This window comes from Candoia aspera, chromosome 2 (assembly GCF_035149785.1).
Source record: "Candoia aspera isolate rCanAsp1 chromosome 2, rCanAsp1.hap2, whole genome shotgun sequence".
Taxonomy (NCBI): domain Eukaryota; kingdom Metazoa; phylum Chordata; class Lepidosauria; order Squamata; family Boidae; genus Candoia; species Candoia aspera.
The window spans coordinates 187,978,668-187,987,220 of record NC_086154.1 but is presented as its reverse complement, the minus strand read 5'-3'; positions in this window follow the sequence as shown (position 1 = coordinate 187,987,220).

Here is an 8,553-nt window from a genome sequence, read left to right as displayed (position 1 = left end):
GCATGCGTAGCACTGAGGAATTGGGCAGCCATTCAAAGAGACACAGATCAGGACCGCCTTAACCTTTGGGTTTTATATGTCTGGGTTTTTCCCACGCTTCTTCAGTTTGTTAGGATTCCTGTTATGTACTAGCAATAAAACATTAGAGACCAGTTCCTTGTCTCAGCGTGTTTCCTGGCTGTTAGGACAGAATGTCATATTATTTACTGTCTCTTACGTCCCATTCCCTGAGACAAGTTTTCACAGAACTTCATTTTCAAACAATGCCAACAGCCTATTTGGATGGAAGATGTAAAGCATTACCAACTGCACACCGATTATGCATTTGTAATAACTCACAGGTAGAAGATTTGAGCCATTACTCATTATTTTGCAAATTATATCAGGAACCTAGAGCTAGATTCATCATGCCTTTGTTAATCCAACTGAATCATTCTAATTTAGAAGAAAAAAAACTATTTTCTGTTGACTGATGGTGATGAACATGTAACTAAACAAGTTGCATTGTTTGCAATGGTGCAAGGAAGATAAAAAAGCAGATGTTGACAAATAGTGCTGTTAATTGTTAGAGGGGATGTACTGAACTGATATGAATTGTTGTGATTTTATGTGAATTTTGTCACAACCTATGGTTGCAAATAAATGTATATACATGTTAAGATCTGTAGACCTCCTAGAGTCCCTGGGGATGGAGGCAGTGGATAAATCAGTTAGATAAATAAATAAGCCCAAGTCAAATAAACTACATTGTGACTTAGTGTAATGGGAAAACTAGCTTGCATCCAGCCAGATTGGATGCCTGTTTTAAATGCAAATCAAAGTATCCATATTTGGAATAGTACCATGTGTTCAGTTAAACTTATCTCCATGTCAGGACTGAACTTAATATATGGAATTATGAAAAATGTTCATTGTATTTCTGGTTTGATCCTTCCCCTCCCCCCCCCACAAAAAACAGGCACAATCTTCAGTATCCATGGTTAGTAGAAAATTATTGAAAAAGGCCTTTTGTGAGACCATCCATGCTATGAGGACTCATGCAATTTATGACAGGTCTACATCTTGCTGATTGAAAGGAAGATGTAGTCTTTATAATATTTCCAGTTATTCTGTTATGCTTCTTGAATCCACACCCACTCTAATAGCAATTTCTTTAGTGTAGCTATGATGCAACAAAAACACTGTATTCCTTATTCCCATTATGCCCATATTAACCAGGTGTTTCCAGAATTGCATTAACTCATTTCAAGCTCAGTATGTTCTTTGTCTCATCTTCTTAGTAACACTTCACCAAAAAAAAATCTTTGTTGTGACTCCAGAAGAAAACAGTCAATCTTAACAGCTCTGTACAGGATGTTATTCACTCCATTATTAGTACGTGGCTTCTGTTTTAATGTTCAGATAGTAGTAGTAAACAACTGTCAGTAAGCTCCCCATATATCCTTAAACTGGTGTGTGTGGTTGTTTACCAAAGAGGGCAAAATTAAACAGCAAGAAAAAGATGCTTGCCCTTTTTTATTACCTTCCATGTAAAATCAAGAAGCTTTGATTAGAAAGGAGGTTTAGAGGATTAGAAGGATTAGAAAGGCAGTTCAGAACAAGTAGAAGATGTCCCATTTTGGCTATAACATTTATCTATAGTTTAATTGTCCTTCATACAAGATTTGCACTATTCCAGAAAATGTGTATTTGAAAAAAGAGTTAAATTTCTTTCAAACAGGAGTTTGGACAACTGTCAAGCAGCATTAGGAACTGCGTTAATTTGCTGAAGATCCAGAAAGAAGTAGCTAGAATATATGAGAACTCTTTGTTTTAGCTATAGGTTTATTCCTCTTAATCCCTCACATCTGCAGTAGTGAAGGGACATTAAAGACTTTTCATACAGGAATGTTGCAAGGTCTATAAGCTAGTGTTTGTTAAATGGTATGAATACTGGACCAGTAACTATATATATTAGTTACTGTCATTGAAAAGAAGGTTAAAATAGGACATCAGTCTGGGCGTTTCATTGCATCAACTAATTTTTCTAACATACTCAAGAAAATTGTGGTAACCTATTTGCAGAGGAGGAAAATTACATGTCATGCTCAAGTTACTGATCATGATGAAATTGCCTACATTAGTAGTTTTTTTTTCTCCTCATCATCAGAGTCTAAGAACTTCTAAGCTACCATGAAAAACTGTTCTTTGAAACATTTTAAAACAGAGTTTTCCTTCTGGTGGATGACCTTAATCAAGACCTAGAGGGAGTGTGTCCTACCTGATCCTATTTGAACTCTTGGCAATGCTCAATACCATTGACCATGGTCTCCTTCTGGAATGCCTTTGTAGGCTGGAGATTGGAAGTACTATTTTGCAGGGGTTCTCCTTCCTAAGTGGACAGTTTCAGTAAATCAGGGAAGTATGCTCAGATTGATGGTTACTCCAATTTGGGGTGCTGTAGCATTTGATCCTCTCCTCCTCGTTATTTAACATCTACAGTGAAACCACTGGGAGAGGTCATCTCCCAAGTTGGGGTAAGGTATCATCAGTATGATACTCACTACCCCAGGCTGAGCCAGGAATGCTGTAGACATTCTGACTGGGTAGGATCTAGAGGCTGTGAGAATCTGGATTCATGAAAACAAAATGGAATTAATGGTTCTATCTTAGCTCTAGTCTTAGTACCTGATGGGGTTACTCTCTCCCTAAAGAAGCAGGACTACACTTTGGGGGTCCTTCTGGATTCACGGCTCCTACTAGAGGAGTGAATACAATGGCCTTTATTTATTTATTTGATAAATTTATATAGCCGCCTATCTCACATACATGACTCTGAATGGTGTACAAAGTAAGAAACACAAAACAACAAAACAAAATAAGGAAAAAATAATAAAAAGCATTAAAAACAATAAAAAGCATTAAAAAGCATAATCTGCAGGACCATGCACTCAATTTTCCTAGCAACACAGCCACTTTGCAGGCTCTGTACCCACATTACCAGATCCCCAGGCCAGATGGCAAGGCCATGTTTTCAGGCCCTTCCGGAAGGCCAGCAAGGTTGGGGCCAATCTGACTTCAGGGGAATGATGTTCCAAAGGGCAGGTGCCACGGCAGAAAAGGCTCTCCTCCTGGGTCCCGTCCAATGACATTCCTTCGTGAACGGGACCTGCAACAAGCCTTTGCCCAACTTTAGCTGGTGTGCTAACTGCAGGCCTACTTGGGTCAAGAATCCCTGACACCAGTGTTCGTCACCTTACGCTTAAGCTACTGCTATATAATCTGCATGTGGCTGCCTTTGAAAAAAATGCAGAAGCAGCAGTCCTTAGCTGCGTAATACTTAATGGTGCAGTTGCTGCGCTTGTGTCCATTGCTTCCTGGTCCAAACCGCTGGTTACCACCTTTAAAGCCCTACATGGCAGGACTCCTGGTATCTACTGGACAGTCTCTCCTGGCAAGATTTGACCTGCTATGTGCACTTTTGTATGTAGGTATAATGAGGAATCCCATTCCACATGAAGTAGGGGAGATGGGAGTGGGGCCCTGACAACATGACTTCTCTGCGTGCTGTGAAGCCCTTGCGTTCCAAAGTACGGAAGGCTGGGATTTCCTCATCTTTCACAAACTTATTAAAACCTGTCTCTCCATTGAGCATTTGAGGCCTAATAGCATGTGGGCTGATTTTTCGCTGGATGCTTAATACTGATTTGACTGAACATATTATCTCTGGTTTTGGAAACAGCCTTGAATCTGCAGAAGCGGACGGTGTATAAAACTATTGAATAAATAAACAGACAAATGCATTGGGTTTTTTTAAATTCAGAAGCCTCCATAAAGAGCTTACAGTGTTGCAAGCCTCCTCGTGACTCCTGAATTAAAATTGAAATGTAAGGGAAAAATCCTTAATAAATTGATTTGGAAACAATAATTGATCTTTTTAGGTAGTATAAAATTTACACCAAGTATAATACCTTTGCTCACAGATGGATCTATCTATGTGGTCACTAAGAGTCAACAAAAACTTGATGGCACATAATCAATCAATCATACCTTTGCAATTAAAGGCATACAAAACAATCCATGTATAAGCTGCTCTGTGTACAGAACAGCTGGCTTTGGGTAGCTGATGCCCAGATATTCATGTTTTTTAAAAAATGGGAGGGGGGGTCATCTGTGCATGATAAAAAATCAACTCTGTTGGTTGGTTGTGCATAGAATAAAAAAAAAAGCCAAGAACATCAGCAACTGACATAAGGCAGGAGAGAGAGAGCAGGCACCAGAAAGATAGTGCAGGCTGGTGGGATATGCCACAGTAGGACATCAGCAGTGGTGGTGGGAGCTGCTGGGAAGGTGGAAGGGGTGGATGAGGCAGCTGATGTGATCTGGGATATTGGCAATAGCAGTTGAGAGGAGACAGAGGGCAGGAGGGATGATGGAGTATGTTGCACTGGGACAATGCTTCTCAACCTTGGCTACTTTAAGATGTGTGGACGTCAACTCCCAGAATGCTGGCTGGGGAATTCTGGGAGTTGAAGTCCACACATCTTAAAGTTGCCAAGGTTGAGAAACACTGCATTGGGACATCAATGGCAGTGCTGGGAAGATACTGTATGGTGGGCTGGTGAAATACAGTAGGCTGGGATATCTGCAGCAGTTGCTGAGGGGAGTGGGGAAGTGAAGGTGCTGGGAAGATGGGCAGGCCAGTGGAATATGCCACACTGGCAGTTGCAAAGAGGAGAGAGGCACAAACTTTGCACTACTCATCCCACCTGGATTTTGTTTTGTCTGAAACAGCAAAAATTTTCCATTTTCTCTTTAGACTCATAAATTCTGCTTGCATAAAACAATCATTTATGGTTAACTGAACCATGGTTTACTGAGAAACCTATGGATCTGCCCAACATGCAATGCCACAAACAACCCCATTTTAGCCTAATGTATGGTGCAAACTCACCTTCAGAGATTTTGTATCTGCAGAGGAGTTCTTCCATTGTCCATCTAGTGCCATCTCTCCAACATGCTGCTGGAGTCGTTTATCTCACGTTGCTCTTAATTTCTGCTCTGTAGAGCAGTGTTTCTCAGCCTCAGCCATTTTAAGGTGTGTGGACTTCAACTCCCAGAATTCCCCAGCCAGCATGGCTGGGTGGGGAATTCTGGGAGTTGAAGTCCACACACCATAAAATGGCCAAGGCTGAGAAACACTGCTATAGAGGTTCCACTTCCGAGATAGATTTTTCATTCAAGAAGAGAGCTTCCCAGAAATGATCTTTCAGCAAGATAAACTGCCAGCTAGAAATATAAGCCTCTGCATTATTAGCATGTGCAGATGACATGCCAAGACGACAAGTGTCCTGTTAACTAGACCACTGGCACCGTTGCCCCATCTGGCTCTTGAAGCAGACGTGGGGTTTGGCTAAAGCTGTGCATGCTGTTCATACCTGTAGTTGTTGTCATTTTTGGCTAGCACTAGTTGGAATCTGAAATCAAAGACTTGTTTGATTTATTGCAGGGGTGGTCCACTCACTTGTGCCAAAGGACTGCAGTTTTACTTTTTCAAAATGTTTCAGTCCCTGGAAGGTGCATTGCCAATGATGCAGTGATGGTATTGGGCAGATCAGGTGAAATGTTTCAGCCCATTTTCTTTAGGCTGAGTTTTAAAGAGACAAAAAGCAGTGATTTAAATAATTAATTCTGCCTCTTATTTTTCCCTACATACAGGTGGGGGTGGAATTAGCCAATTTTTTTTAAAGTAAGGGGTGGTTAAACAGACATGTTAAGCTATCCATTACGCCTGGGGGGAAGAGGGGAACTAGGGGGGAAAAAGAGTGGAAGTGCTCTGAGACCATCAAAATGGTTACTGGAGTCTGATGAAGCCCCTGATCTAGCATGACATCTGATGATGCACTTAATCCAACTGTGGTTTCATGTGGCTCATTGTCCAGCATTAAACATCCAGGCCAAGCAAACATTTGACAAAATATCAGGCTGTAAAACTGAAATTAAAACCTATTTTAAATCCTCAAAATTAGATGCGAGAGAAGTTTCTATTGTTTTCCACAAATTCAGACGAAGTTAAAGATTAATCGAAGGAAAAGGTTAAATGTGGAAATAATTAACAGTCAGGTAGGCTGGGTGCACCCTTTCAGATAATCTAGTTAGTTGTATCTGTCCAGACCTGCCCTGAATTTCACTCTGCACACATCACATCTAGATGTGCTGCACTTTGTATCTGTGGTGTGGCTTACTCAGGTTTTAAGAATAATTTCATTTATATTTTTATTATTTCAAATTGTATGGCTACCCACTTGCCATCTGGACAGCTAACAGAGGATTATAAAACATTAAAAAATACAACAGAAATAATTAAAACCCATCACACTAGAATAAGTGTGCTACTGCAATTTAGTATGCTTACTTTGCATGCCCACCATGTGCTGCATCCAAAAAAGACCTCATCGCTTTTTTCTGCTGTTATTCCGGATTGTATGAGACAGGAATCAAACTTTCTTTTCTACATTAAAAAATATTCTCATTTAAAAAGATAAAGGCACCTTTAGGGTTTTTTTATATATATCTCGCCACTCAACTTAACAGAATTCCCACTTTATTCCTCATTCACATATTAATCAAGCCTGGCCCTGCTCAGTTCTAGAAACTGACCGAGGTCAGGTAGGGACTGCCACTTGCCGAGGGTTTGATATACATACAGGTAATCCTCGCTTAACAACTGCCCTATTTTGCAACTGTTTGAAGTCACAAAGGCACTGAAAAAGTAACTTTACAACCATTGCAGCATCCCCACAGTCACGACTGAAATTCAGGAATGCATTTACAACTGTTGCAGTGTCCTGCGGTCACATGATCACCATTTGCGCACTTCACAGCCTGTTTCTGACAAGCAGAATCAATGGAGAAGCCAGCAGTAAGATTGCAAGTCTCAGTCGCATGATGTCTTGCGTAACGACCTGCGGTGATTCACTTAATGAGAGTGGAAGTGAGGTTGTAAGTCTGTTGTGGTCACATGTCTCACTTAATGACTGCATCACTCAGTGACAGAGTTGCCAGTCCCTAAGCGAGGACTACCTGTATACATGTGCCATATAATATAAGGAAAAATATAATAGATTTCAGCACACTGAAATATTATTTGGATGCTTCAGGCTCTCACCAGACTTGAATTTCACCCTCCATCTCTAGCTCATAAATTAATCTCATATAAGAACATGCTTATGCTGCTGCTCTTTCTGTATCTCAAGTGGGGCTGCAATGAAGCATCCATGCATTAATGCTATACTGCCAAGCTGAAATCTAGAAATCAACCACATAAAAATGGTTGATGTAAAAAAGGTGGTTGAATTCACCAAATGGCATACTAATCACCCTCTATTTGGAAAATTAACAAGATTCAAATTGAACAACTTAATGCCTGCAAACATCTAGGGATCTACTTTCAGTGGTCTACATCCTGGAAACTCCAGTCTTCAAACTTCATGCTCCACATGCATGAAGCATCTAATGCAATAACCACATACACAAGTTGTAACTATGTGCCTGTAGCACTTCAACACTTCAAAGCTAAAACGTTTGTTATATGGCACACAAGGATCCCTTACGCTAGAATCTGCCCAGGCTACATTCCTGAGAGCTTTGCTCTGAGTTCCTGCATCACTTCAATTAGAGCCTGGCTGAGTTTCTGTGGAGGCCCTTCTGAGGCTGTGCCAGTTAAATTATTGGCTTAAATCTAGGAGAATGAGTCTCTAGTTCAACTTACTGTATTTTGTAGACAGATTCAATTTCCCATGGAAGAAGCAAATAACATCTCATTTGATATAAGTTATTGCAGGCTCACCCTCAATCCCTACCTGTGTTGTGGTTGGACAAAGCCTGGAATGAGATCAAACAGAATCCTCAATCTTGATGTACCAAAGGATAGTCCTAACATCGTGTAATTCTGCTTTAACTAGCTCATGTGCCAACATTTCAGCATCTCCAAATATTTTTATTATATATTTGTGCCCTCACATAGGCAAACATTGAAACTTGTGCTGTTAGACCCTCTGTTCTCAATGGTACTGATGGGGAGATTTAATAACATCTTCTATGGAGATTGTTTGTGCATATGCTCAGACACTGAAATTGCAACAGGTGTACCTGTGCTTCTGAAATACTCTGTTTCTCATCCTGAGTGGGTGGATGCAATCCTCACTGCAGATTATCCAGACCAGTCCTAACAGGCATCAGCGTGTTTCTCATTAAATGAGGCCCACAAAGTCTCTACAAAGGTGACCAAATTCTGTGCCATAGCAATGGTGGTCAGAAGTCATTGGACTGGGATGTAACGTGGGGGTGCTTAGCTTCAGCTGTGAATAACCTTCTCGCTGGATACATCAATCTATGACTATGCATTCTTTAATAAAATAAGATATTGATACTTTTCAACTAAGACTATTAATTGATAATTAATAGGAATTGAAATAATGTTCAGTGGGTACAGAATGAGTTAGCTTTGTATTCCCCTTTAATCAAGCTCTCAGCTGAAAAATGAACAGTTACATAATCCATATGGAGTACATA